This window comes from Schistocerca serialis, chromosome 1 (genome assembly GCF_023864345.2).
Source record: "Schistocerca serialis cubense isolate TAMUIC-IGC-003099 chromosome 1, iqSchSeri2.2, whole genome shotgun sequence".
NCBI lineage: Eukaryota > Metazoa > Arthropoda > Insecta > Orthoptera > Acrididae > Schistocerca > Schistocerca serialis.
In genome coordinates, this window is record NC_064638.1 from 567,658,923 (window position 1) to 567,671,056 (window position 12,134).

The window sequence follows — 12,134 nt, forward strand, 5'->3', positions numbered from 1 at the left end:
CTGCTGAGAAGAAATAATCCGCCAGAACAAGGAAATATGTGAGATTGTGTGGAGTCGGAGCTCACGTCTCGGTGCTGTCTCACGTTGTTAGTCTGAAGGGGCTGCATCCTGAACAATTTAAGACCTTAGAAAATGTACAAGTCTTCTGTATTCTGCGTAGTAAGTAGTATAAACATGGGACCGACGAACGCGTATATTTTAGTCTTGGCTAGAATCTCTGTTTTTGTTTGCCTTTATCATTGTACATACAAGTAGACAAGTTTTATGTGTGACAATTGTAGTGCGAATACCAGAAGAACCGCTGGTAATTTGTATTTCAACATTTTATCATGTTTGAATAATAAGCATTTAGCGCGCGATACCAAGATTTGTCGACAATAGTACAAATAATTCGTAACATTGTGGCAAATTGTGCTCGCCGATACGTGCTTTATGAAATACTGCTTTGTGTACTTTCTTGGATTGTTGATGAGAAAAAAATCGCATTTGCCACATTCATATTTAACTCCTTGTCAGGGAGCTCACGCCAGTAATGGTTGTAAAAATCCTTTGAAAACGCTACATACTTTCATTAATTTAAAGACGTTCACTTTCTAACATAGTCGTTGTAGTGGAAAACTGAAGTTTCTACTGTGCATTACAAAACTGTTACTTCAGGCAAGTGGCCTTGCCCTATAGATCGTAATGTTTTGTATATACTTCTAGTACATTGACATGTCTTTGTAGCAGAAGGATATCTAATACAATGAACAGTGATCTCTCTAGTAGCGAAAGTGAGACGTTCTCTTGATATATATTTGAAGTCAAGGTCCTTGGCAACGAGATTGATGACACATGCAACGGCGGCGCTGCCAACTTCGTAAGCGATGAACCGTTGCCGCCTACAGAGTGGGCGTAGTGCACACCATTTCATAATGTATTAGCCCTAGCACCACTAAGCTCTGATCTGTCACGTGGTTGTTTGGAGGGGGGGGGGGGGCGGCGGCGGCAAAAGTTGCCCTCACATTCTATTCACGTTTTCAACAGTTTTTTGTTTGTTTTGATTATTTAATGAACTAGGAATTTCTTTATTTGGTTGCTGCACAATTTCCATAGTTATCAGGAACATTGTAGCACATACAAATACAATAAAGTAATGAATATGAGAAATATTATATTTTAACATGAAACTAACACTTTCATATACATCAGAGTTATATTAAGAAATCATGAATGAACGTACAATAGCAAATCACAAATAAGAAAACAGAAAATCAAAAGTGTTAAATTACAATTGAGTTTTTTCTTACTGCTCACTTTCAATCTCTCAACCTTTGCATATGATTGTTTTTGCAGAATGAGTGGAACACACTAGGTACACCTGCAATAAACTGTAGACACTTTTTTCATCTTGTCTTTTACCTTTTTAGAGTTTTTACTCTTCAAACAGATGTGACATCTTACTCTTGAATAAAATTCAACAGATTGAACAGTTGCACTAATGCTGGGCAGCATTTTCCCTAGATCACTTTCCATTGCAGAGATGATAGGATTTTGTAAACCCATGACATTATTTGCCCTCTTCCACAGCTGGCCTAACGAGCTGTTGACCTAATTCTAGTAGATACAGCCTTCTTACATTCTTTCTTATTCGGATCTGTTAATAAAGGAATATAGCCCCCGGCCCTATGTCTTCTTTAGCTGTTCTGGTATGTTTTTTCTGTTACTCTTCAATGTTCCCTCCAAAGTTAAGTTGTCATTGTAAAGCTCCTCGGCTAGGTCTATGGATGTATAACGATCTGTTGTTATATTTCATCCACTTCCTGCCAGCGGATTCACTAGGCGCCTAACAACTGCCTTTTTCACTTCATTCCTCGTCAGGTCGTTCATCCATCTCCGCATAGACCTCCATTTTTAGAACACACTGGGTGTATCTGGATAACATCCTAATCAATATGCCAGACTTCCTAGGCTTGTCTTTCATAAAGACCTTAAAGGGACATCTTCCTCGAAATAGGGAGAGCATTTCATCGATGGTTAGATCTGCACTGGGTATGTAGTATTTCACAAACATTTCGTCAATTTTGTCGAAAACTCCACGGAGTGGGCAAAGCTTATCCTCCTTTCGTCTTTTGCGTACTTGCCTTGGAGGCGCAGTAATATATTCCCTACCGCTTTTTGCTGTAACAATGATGCTAGAAGCAGCTGCATGCTGTTCATCAGAGGATGAACTCCGTGAACTTGACTCATTTTCAATCGCTGTGTCAGTGTCGTATGTCACAACTGCACCACCTTCTGGATCACTTTCATCACTTTCGCTTGCTTCATTTATTATAGCTGACACCTCTTCATCTCTGAGAAACCTCGGATACTGACATGTATTAGAACTGCGAGTAATGTAAAACTGCTCGAACAACAAAGGAGATTTACTTTAAAACAACAATGGCAACACAATACAGCGGTACCAACAGTCAGAAACTACATTTCTCTCTGCCATATTGAGAAATATTTTAATGCGGAAGTTGTCACCGATATTTGATGAGGGACGGGAGGGGGGGCAAATCTGCCCGCACTTTAATATAATAGGCAGATTTAAATAATTCACAAAAATTATAAAACCATGACGGCACATACTACATAAATTCTTGCTTCTTCACTCCAACAAATAGATACATAACACAAATACTACGGGCAGTTTTTTCCCCCTAGTGGTGCTAGGGTTACTGACATAATTGTCGCACCAAAATGCACGTGGTGAACTGCTGTCTAGAAATGAACCAGATACACAACCAGAATGAGATGTAGTTGCAGCACTGCAATGTTAGCACAGCAGGCAGGTTCTGTGATGCCAATCTTTCTTAACCGTGAGTCTTACAGATCTGTCTTCCCTACTAGACAAGTGAAGTTTCGTTCGGTAGAAAGATGCTGTTTTAACGTACGATATTCCTATAAAAATCTCGTTATTATTGACAAAAGTTTAAAGATTTGTGCGGGATCTACAAAAGGGATTTAACAAATCGTTTAATTATTACACTGGAACATATTTCATTGACGTGTATTAAGTGTAACAAATGCAGAATGTGTATGAATATCTGTGACGTTGCTAGAGGTGTCCACATGGAGATAGTGTGGTTACTTACTGGCGTAGTTACGCAGTTTTTTTCCGGGGCGTTGACGTCACCGCGCATCTCAGACAAGGATTGCGCTTACTATGAACATTTGCTGTTCTTCATTGTAGTGCATGATATAATCTTGCAACGACAAACGTGATCATGGCCGCCAGTTTTTGTCAGTTAATTGTCCTGTAAAAGAGCGGATATTTGGCTGGTCATCACTGCAATACGTTGTAAATTTATTAGACACGTGACGTTGTGCTTGGTCAGTATATCGTTTCCTAAGATTTTCGCAAATACTTTTCATTGCTGTAGCAACAGCGCTTTGTTGTGTCCTTGCTCTGCAAGATCTGTGTTGCGGATGTAGGACTAGGAAACCGTGAATTTATGGAAAGCAATGAAAATACACTTGTGGCGATAGTCGCGGGTTCATTTTGTTCAACGATTGTAAGAACAGTCACTTCAATTTAGTAATTCTCAGTTCGAACATTGTTAGAACGACGTGTTTGATGTTTTTGTATGTCTCATAAGGACGCTACTGATAATTGCACTTTGAGGTGACCGCATTATTGACGGCTTACTATATGAAAGCTAACTTCCAGGTTCTCTGCTCCTCCAGGATTTATTTGCAGCCCATGTCTAAATTGGCAAAATACAGCGAGTAAAGTGTTTTAACGTGAGGCTCCTTTCATAGAACTTAAGTTTCGATACTGATCTCTTTTCATACAGGGAACAACAAATAAAATATTTTTGGTAATTCTGGAATACGCAGCGTTCTTGAAAGATAGACATCTTTGGATAAATTAACATTGTTTGATGATTCACAATTTTTAGATTATGTTTCGGAGACAGAATTCATAATGCCTGGAGACCATTAACTAACATAAAATACAGCCTTAGAAATAATACATCAGTGTAACCAGTTGCAAAATAGTGTTACTGACCAGGTAGACGATCAGGTGTTCTTTTACATCAATTGCGGATGGTTATGAATCATCATTAAACACTGAAACAGTTTTTTGTTTGATGATTTTAACGTAAGACACGTTTATAAGAATAATGAAAATACTCTTTCGGATAAAACCTACTTGGTCTACCCATCGCATTTAGCCTGTTACCCGTAAGGTTTAGGGCGTAAAGGATGCGAACACGCAGTTCATGGACCTGATCGAAAGAGCAGTAAAGAAATTAGGTTAGCAAGATGTCTGTAGTTCGCATGTTTCCATCGTTGCCTGACGCTTCAGCCTCCGATACCGACCTATTCTATCGTGTTTGTTTAGAGACTATACGTACGCTCAACGGCCATGCGAGTCTTGAGTACGCAGCCCATCGGCGACTCCTGATCTATAGCATATTCTGTTAAGCATTCCACCATTATGTGTTTCTGCAATGTGAGGTCGACGGTTTCAGTTACTGATTTGAGAACATGCTATGAAGTTACAAAGACATACGTAAGAGCTTGTTTTCATAATTGGCTCTCGTTCTTATAGTCAGCCATAGTTTCGAAACTAATACAAAGCACCGTTCGACTCACCAATTAACATTAAATTAAAATGGTCTGCGTGAATCTGCTTGTTGACATATGATTAAATCTGAGGTGATCCTCGTACTTCTCATGGAAATGTACTTACTGCCGACATGCCGTGGATTAATCAACCACTGTGGCGAGTTTATGTGATAAAAGAATCTTTCGAAAACTGAGCACTTAGGTCTGCTTCAAAATTTCTGGAACGTTGCTGGTTTCGATACAGAAGTGCTACTGATAACGTCAGGTGTTCCAGTACATGGTGAGTTGGTGGTATTTCATTACGATAGACCAGGCAAATGTGAAGGAATTCAAGACACAGCCCTTAAGCACAGAGCGATATTCTGTGTATGATTGTAGTGTCGCGATAAGCAATGTACTCTAAGAACTGTATAACCAGTGCTTCGACTCGATCGAGTGGCAGAATTGCCCAGCCCACGGTCAGTTCAGGAAAACGATATCGATTGGCAACGACAGTAAATTGAAAAAACTCTTGATGCATTAACGCAGGGGATTTCCTTTCGAGTGATTATATTTGAAGTCAGATGCCAGGCTAACTAAATCATGGTGCAAATAGTCACGTGGGCGGGACCTTAGACAGCTGACTTGCGAATCGAGACGCCGCTCGCTGTGCAGGGAAGCAATGTTTACAGGTCTCTGCCAAATTCCTTCTCTTGTTTGGATAGAATCATAAGGCAGCGTGCCAACGGAGAGGAGCAAGCTCTTATTTTCTCAGCTGTTTTAACCCCCCCCCTCTCTCTCTCTCTCTCTCTCTCTCTCTCTCTCTCTCTCTCTCTCTCTCTCTCTCTCTCTCTCTCTCCCCCTCCCCCCCCTATGTACGAAAACCATTAAATATTCTGCGGTCTCGTTGTTCTGGCGATTCAGAAGAGAGTTCTGTTAAGACTACTTTATCGCGGGACAGTAATGAGGACAATTTTCGTAGAGTTCCTAGATGTTGCATTGGACAATCTGATGGGACATTGCAGAATATATTAGTTCTATTTTCAGAATATACTCGCCTGTGGTTCCTGTAGGTTAAGTGAGTTGGTTTCTCATTTGGATGCAGCGATCGTAATGCTGTTTGTAACTAAAAAAAATACATCCGTGTGGATCGCAATCTCGTGTAATACGCCTTTAAACTTTCAAACTCCCGGTGTTACAGTATTTATTTTGTTAATATCCAGCGGCGTCTGTTTCAGCTGTTATCTCGTGCTATGAGCAGCTCTTAGTCTGTTGCTGAGTTACATCGCAGCTAACAGGACGTGTTATTCGTAGCCAAGGATTTTATGGAAGTAATTTAATGTACATTCTTGCAGTGTTAGGTGTTCAGTTGTTTGATACATTACCAAGTTTCTCATAGACTCTCCCTGATGGTGTGCTTTTTTTTAATCTGTTGAGAGTGCATAGGCATTGAAACTTGTCATGTGGTAATAAAAGATACTGTCACGGTTGGGAACAATACGAGGTGTGTTCAAAAATTTCCGGGACTTCGTCCACATTTTTTTTAATACTTTTATTTACCATGCATGGTCTTCTTTGAAATACTCTCCTCCGCAATTGGTACACAGCTCCCAACGGCGTTTCCACTTCCGGAAGCGGTCTTCGTACGCCACTTGCTGGATCGCTCGAAGCACCGTCTGCGAATTTTATCTGGTCTGTCGTTACTAATTTTTGTCCTTCCAACTGGGTTTTCAACTTCGAAATAAAGAAAAAAGTCCGAAGGGGCTAGGTTCTTAGAGTACGGAGGATGAGGCAACATAGTGACCTTTTTTATTTTTATTATTATTATTAATTTTATTTTATTTTTTACTTTTTTCTTCGATAGTCACGCACCAACAGGGATCGATGTACGGGTGCATTATCATGATGCAACAGCTATGAATTGTCTCGCTACATTTCAGGCAGTTTGCTTCTCACATTTTCTCGCAGGCATCGCATGGTGGAGGGTACCTTGTACCACTACCAGTGATTCCTTTCCTTTGTGCATTCGCAAATAAAGTCGAATATATTTGCCTCGATATGATCCCTAATTTCTCTTTTCTTAGTGATCCATACGCGAAATGTATGTTATTGGCAATAGAACCGTTCGGCTGTCAGCTTCAGGTGCCGGTTCTCTAAATTTTCTCAATAGTGTTCCTTGAAATAAACGTCGCATTCCCCTCAGGAATTCGCATTTAATTTCCCGAAGCATATCTGTAATACTTGCGTGTTAATAGAACTTGCCGGTAATAGATCTGACAACATGCCTCTGAAATGCTTCGATGTCTTCCTTCAATTCAACGTGATGCGGATCCCACACACGCGACGGATCAAACTAGTGTTCTGTACGCGGCCGCTTTATACGTAAGCAACAGTTTCATCGAACTCCCCTAATAAACAGAAATCGACCATCCGCCTTCCATACTATCGACCTCGCATACTCGCTCGCTTTCATATCGCTTTGCAACGTTACGCCAAGATATTTAATCGACGTTATTGCGTATAGCAGCGCAACATTAATACTATATTAGAAAATTACAGGATAGTTTTCCGTACTCATCAGCATTAACTTAAATTTTTCTCAGTTTACCCCTTGCTGTTATTCACCACACAAATAGAAATTTTGTCATATTGTATTCTCGTAGTCACTCAACGACAATACTTTCCTGTACACCACAGCGTCATTAGCTAACAGCTGCTTACTATCCGTCAGATCATCATGTAGGGTCTATATCCGATAAACACCATTCTTCTTCGTTGTATATCATTAAAAGGGCTTGTTTGTTGCGCCTATAGCCACAACCTCTCATATTTTTGTGACTATTAATATTGAGCGCAATGACGGCGTTTTTTGGGACGTTTGGACGATAAAGCAGCAATAATGTGGTCCAACCTGGTATCTGTTCTGTACTTAATGACAGTTATCTCTAAGCCGAAGGAACTTCGGTAGGTTGAAAGTGGTGTGATTGTATCTGGCGTGGAGAAGGTGTTCTGCTCACTGGTCAGTGACCTCAGCCGTGAAAGCTGGCGGCTCCAGTACAGCAGCCGCTCATTCAGCCGACTTATATAGTGAATGCACGGGCAAGGGCGGCTGGAATGAAAGCTACATAGAAGTGAGAGGGAGTGCGGTTTCACTTTTGATCTTCGCTTTAGGATGTAACTTCTCTTGGGTGCAGCTTGCCTCGTTAAGGCGATCGAATCCACGGCGAAGAGCGGAAGAAAATAAAAATAAACAGAAATCAATGTCTGCGGAAAAGCGTCTCTTCTGGTGCGGCAGAGACCTTCCAGAGAATGCTGTGGGGTGCTATTCAGTCTGTCCATCCAACAATGTGGCTGCGACAAAGCGGATCGAAAAATTAGTGAACGAATTGGGAGATGTAGAGTGGGTTCTGTGGCCCATCTCGGTATTGCAAGACGTATCGCTACGGTAGGAAAGAGTACTCACTTCGTGGTGGTCTTCCATGAGCCAGTCGTTACACCACAATCAAACATATTTAAATTTATTTAAGAGTGTCTTGATCACAGCCGATGTTTTTTAAATAATTTTATGGCAATGAAGATAGCTGTTCTCCAACAGCGTTATATATGACTCAATTACCCGCTCTAACTCTTCTGTTCTCCAACAGCGTTATATATGACTCAATTAGGCGCTCTAACTCTTCTTCTTGTTTTCGTAATCCTTATGCGATAAAGACGACGGTGTCAGCAGAATTGTGGCTCAGTCTTCCTCAAATACCTGTTCCCTGAGTTTCACGAAAATAACGCCTTTCTTCAGAAGATTCCGACTGAAGTTCTCCGAACATTACCTGTTATACCTCTGTTTTGTGCTATACCGATCTGTTACGATCCTAGCAATGCTTTTCTTAAGTCATTCGATGTTTGCTGTCGTCTCTACTCGATAAATGCTCCAAACGCTGTAGAACACTCTAGAAATGGTCGTACTAGCATCTTCTATACGATTTCCGTGAGGTGCACTGCTCTTTCACAGAATCCAACAAATATCTTCCAACCATCTTTTACAATATTGTGTCCTCATCCCATTCCATATCGCTAAATATTTAAACGCTATGACTTCCCCACTGATGTTAGCCTATATCATCTCTTTCTACCTTCATAGTGACCACATATTTATGAACTGACGTGCGATTTTCTCTATTACGATATTCACGGTATTCCAGCGCGTCACAGTATAATATAAAGTTTTTCTTGCTTCAGTAATGATACTATGCACAACGTCGCGAATTAAGACAATAGATCCTCCATTTGGTGGTCCGGTATGCAGCCTAGTAAGTTGACAGCATAAGATATTTTCATATTGATCGTTCAGTTTGTCACTTGCCCCCCCCCCCCCCCCTAATGACACCCGAATGAATTCCATCTAAATCAGTAATGCACTTCTTATTGTTTGATAGCATTAGTGCACCACTCTTTGTTTGATGGTGTATTCTGTACGCAGAAAAACGACTGGCAAATGAATGAATCGTTACATGGATATTCTCTAAACTAATAGTCATCGGCATCGGCCCCCTTCGTTAATCGAATGAGTCAGGAGAGACTGCATGTGTTCGTATTACTTTGTACCTTCAGAAGTCACTACCAGTCAATCGATTTTTTGTTTTTCCAGCTACATTACAATTTTCTTACTCACTACCAGTCAATCGATTTTTTGTTTACCCAGCTACATTACAATTTTCTTACTCCAGAAATGTCTTCTCTGGAACCTACATAGTCGGTGTAAGATTTGTAAAAATCGCACTGTGTCAGCTAATTCATAGCAAGAAGTATTGCAAAACACAGCGGAACACTGCAGCAGAATCACCTGTAAATGAAGTTGCAGAAGTTACTCACTCCTAAATTCATTAAAGATTCCGCGTATTTCATTCACTTTCGCCATTTTGTTCGTTAAGAACACACAGTAAATGCTCGCAATAGTCGCATAATAATACTGATACTAATGAATCGCGTAGCGACGAAGTTCTTGCAGATGACATGATGTTAATGTCAACAGACGTCATCAAAGCGTATCGTCATCTCTGTGTGTGCTTCGGTCGGATGCCCAAGGCAGATCGAATGGGCAATTTGTGTAATCTCCCACTAACAGATTTTGATTCAGGCGGCAATATTATCTGAATACTGGGGGGGGATTGTGATTTGGTCTGCGCGGAATCATAGTAAGCGTATTCATTATTTCAATGTACTTGAAAGGTTAAGGTTAGTCATACAAGGAATCATTATTAATGACTATTTTTGTATCACTCCCCAGCCACCCAGGGCTGCTGGCTATGGTCGCTATAATATAGTCGCCTCTGAAATTTCACGATTGCAGGGGAAGAATAGATTTTCTTTGGCATGAAGATGGGCCGGACTTAACCTAATCGTCCTAAATGGCTGGCGGTTCGAGGAGCCACCTAGGCTGTCATAAGGACAAATTTTCTCATGACGGCCGGTGTTCAGACACGTCGCAGAAAAAGTTGTAAAAGTCCTGGCAGGAGCAGTACCTTACAGCAGCACCATTAATGGGAGCAGGAAATTATACCTAAATTTTGCTCCTCAGTAGGCTTGGCTGGAAGATCTGTATGCAGAATTATTTCGTGGAGCGCTCCTGAGCTCAGGGAAGTCGGAAATCGGACGGTAACATATTGGTGCTCAGGTGGCAAGTCGTGGTCCCTCGCAGATAGTTTGTTTTAAATCGTTGTTTCTTAAGCCCGGAGTTCATGAACCTTCACGATCAACAAGGCTATTTTCCGGTACAAAAAGCCAACGAAGTATTAGAAAGTACACTCACATGCACGGGCGTAGAATTCTGCTTCTGCTCTTCTTTCTTGCGGATTAGTGAGCGTGAACTTTTTCCGTGGAAAGAGGCTTCAGAGCTTGGAACCATTAGGTAGCGGGAAATGGTGTTGGATAAAAGTGACGGACTTGGCTAAGGTTAATTGATACCAATAAATTTCATTTTTTCCGTGTAAATTTCATTTGTGTTTTTGTGTAACTTCCCTATTGACTCTGAACTGTTTTCATATTTTGTTGTTGTAGCAGCAGTCATTAGATGCTGTTGCTGCAGTTGGAGTTGGTGTATGAAATGAAATGTCAGTGGTGTGCGTATTCCACTCTAGTGACCCGATCTCGGCACCTTTCTGAAAGTGGTTGGATTGCCACCAGGTTTTTATTGACATTAGAGTTGTAAGAAGTTTAATTCTGTGTCGCCCCGTGGAAACGAGACTGGCGACCCTTTTTAGACCGATTTGATATGCTAGCAGTGCAGAGAATTAATGTGCGTCCGCCAACAAACGTTTACTATTGAATCTCGACAGTGCTGCGTCACACAATAATTAGTCACGAGCGCCGCGCATCGTCAAAGGTACGTGTATTGAGGCCGCGGCTGCGCGCAACGCCGTGGAACCTTCAAGCAACGGACGAGAAGGAACGTTTCCCTTACTTAGTTGTAGCATTTTCTCTCTTCTCTCTGCATGCCACACCGATTGTAGACACGTCAGAGACCTTGTACAGCCAGATCTTCAGGCGGATATTTGAAAGAAAGAAGTTGAAAAGTTCAATAAACACTACGTTGCATTACGAAAAGAACAGTATAGATAATAAATTATCGTTTGTAAATAATAGCGCCAGTAATTCTTGGGCGTAGGTTGGATTACATTTTGGTTTGCACGTGTACTGGCAACAATTTACCGATAGTACTAATCCGATTTTACTTGTCCTGAAGTATCTGCATGTAGCCAGCCTACGGCACTGCCTGACGTCAGAAAGGGCTGATTTTATATTCATTTTGACACTTCTGTGTATTGGCTGTCAACGTGATATGACTAGCATTTTCATTTATTAGTTGTGGTTTTCGCTGTATGTTATCTGTGGCAAAGATGAAATTTACTTGCAAATTACAAGCTTGGCTACTTTTACTATGACATTGTATTTGTATTTCTTCTCGTTTTTCTGTTGGTTCTGTCATAACGTTCGTTCAGGCATTGCTTTTAGAGGTGTGATGTACGTTTCTAATAATAGTATATCATTTTCTGCAATTGTTCTTCTGTTTAGTTTGGCTTATATTTCGAACAACTGTGGGCTGTTTTGAAGCTTCTCGCTTTTGATTTGTAGTTGGTATGTGTTTTATGTGCATGCTTTGCTTATCTGCTTAAACGTTTGTGTATTGGTAATGTCTAGAGATAATTCGAAATTGTGTGAAACGTATTATTCGCTATAAATGTTTTTAGAATATGCTTTTTGTCTTTTATGTGCTTAAGATGACTTTTTCATTTTGTTAACGTTTGCAGCTATACCTTTTAATACTGCAATCTCTTATTTGTAAAATTTTGAATGTGTTGAGAAATTTTGTGCTACAACTATATTTCAGCCTTGTAATTCTGTAAGCATTGCTTTGTATATAATCTACCCCAAATATATGCCAATTTTATAATCATCTAAATAAAATTTTCAATGTTGAATAAGGAACCTTGTGGCAAGCCTGTGATCCTTCCTCTTCGCAGACTGCGACGTGAAGCAACTTTTCGTAGTGGATATTGTAGATC

At 40.6% G+C, this 12,134-nt stretch overlaps 1 protein-coding gene across 6 annotated transcripts in view; it reads left to right on the forward strand.

Annotated features, from left to right (window-relative positions):
* The window catches only part of LOC126476053 (trafficking kinesin-binding protein milt), a 232,037-nt gene that overhangs the window by 159,970 nt on the left and 59,933 nt on the right, over positions 1–12,134 (forward strand). The gene's annotated exons all lie outside the window — the stretch shown is intronic.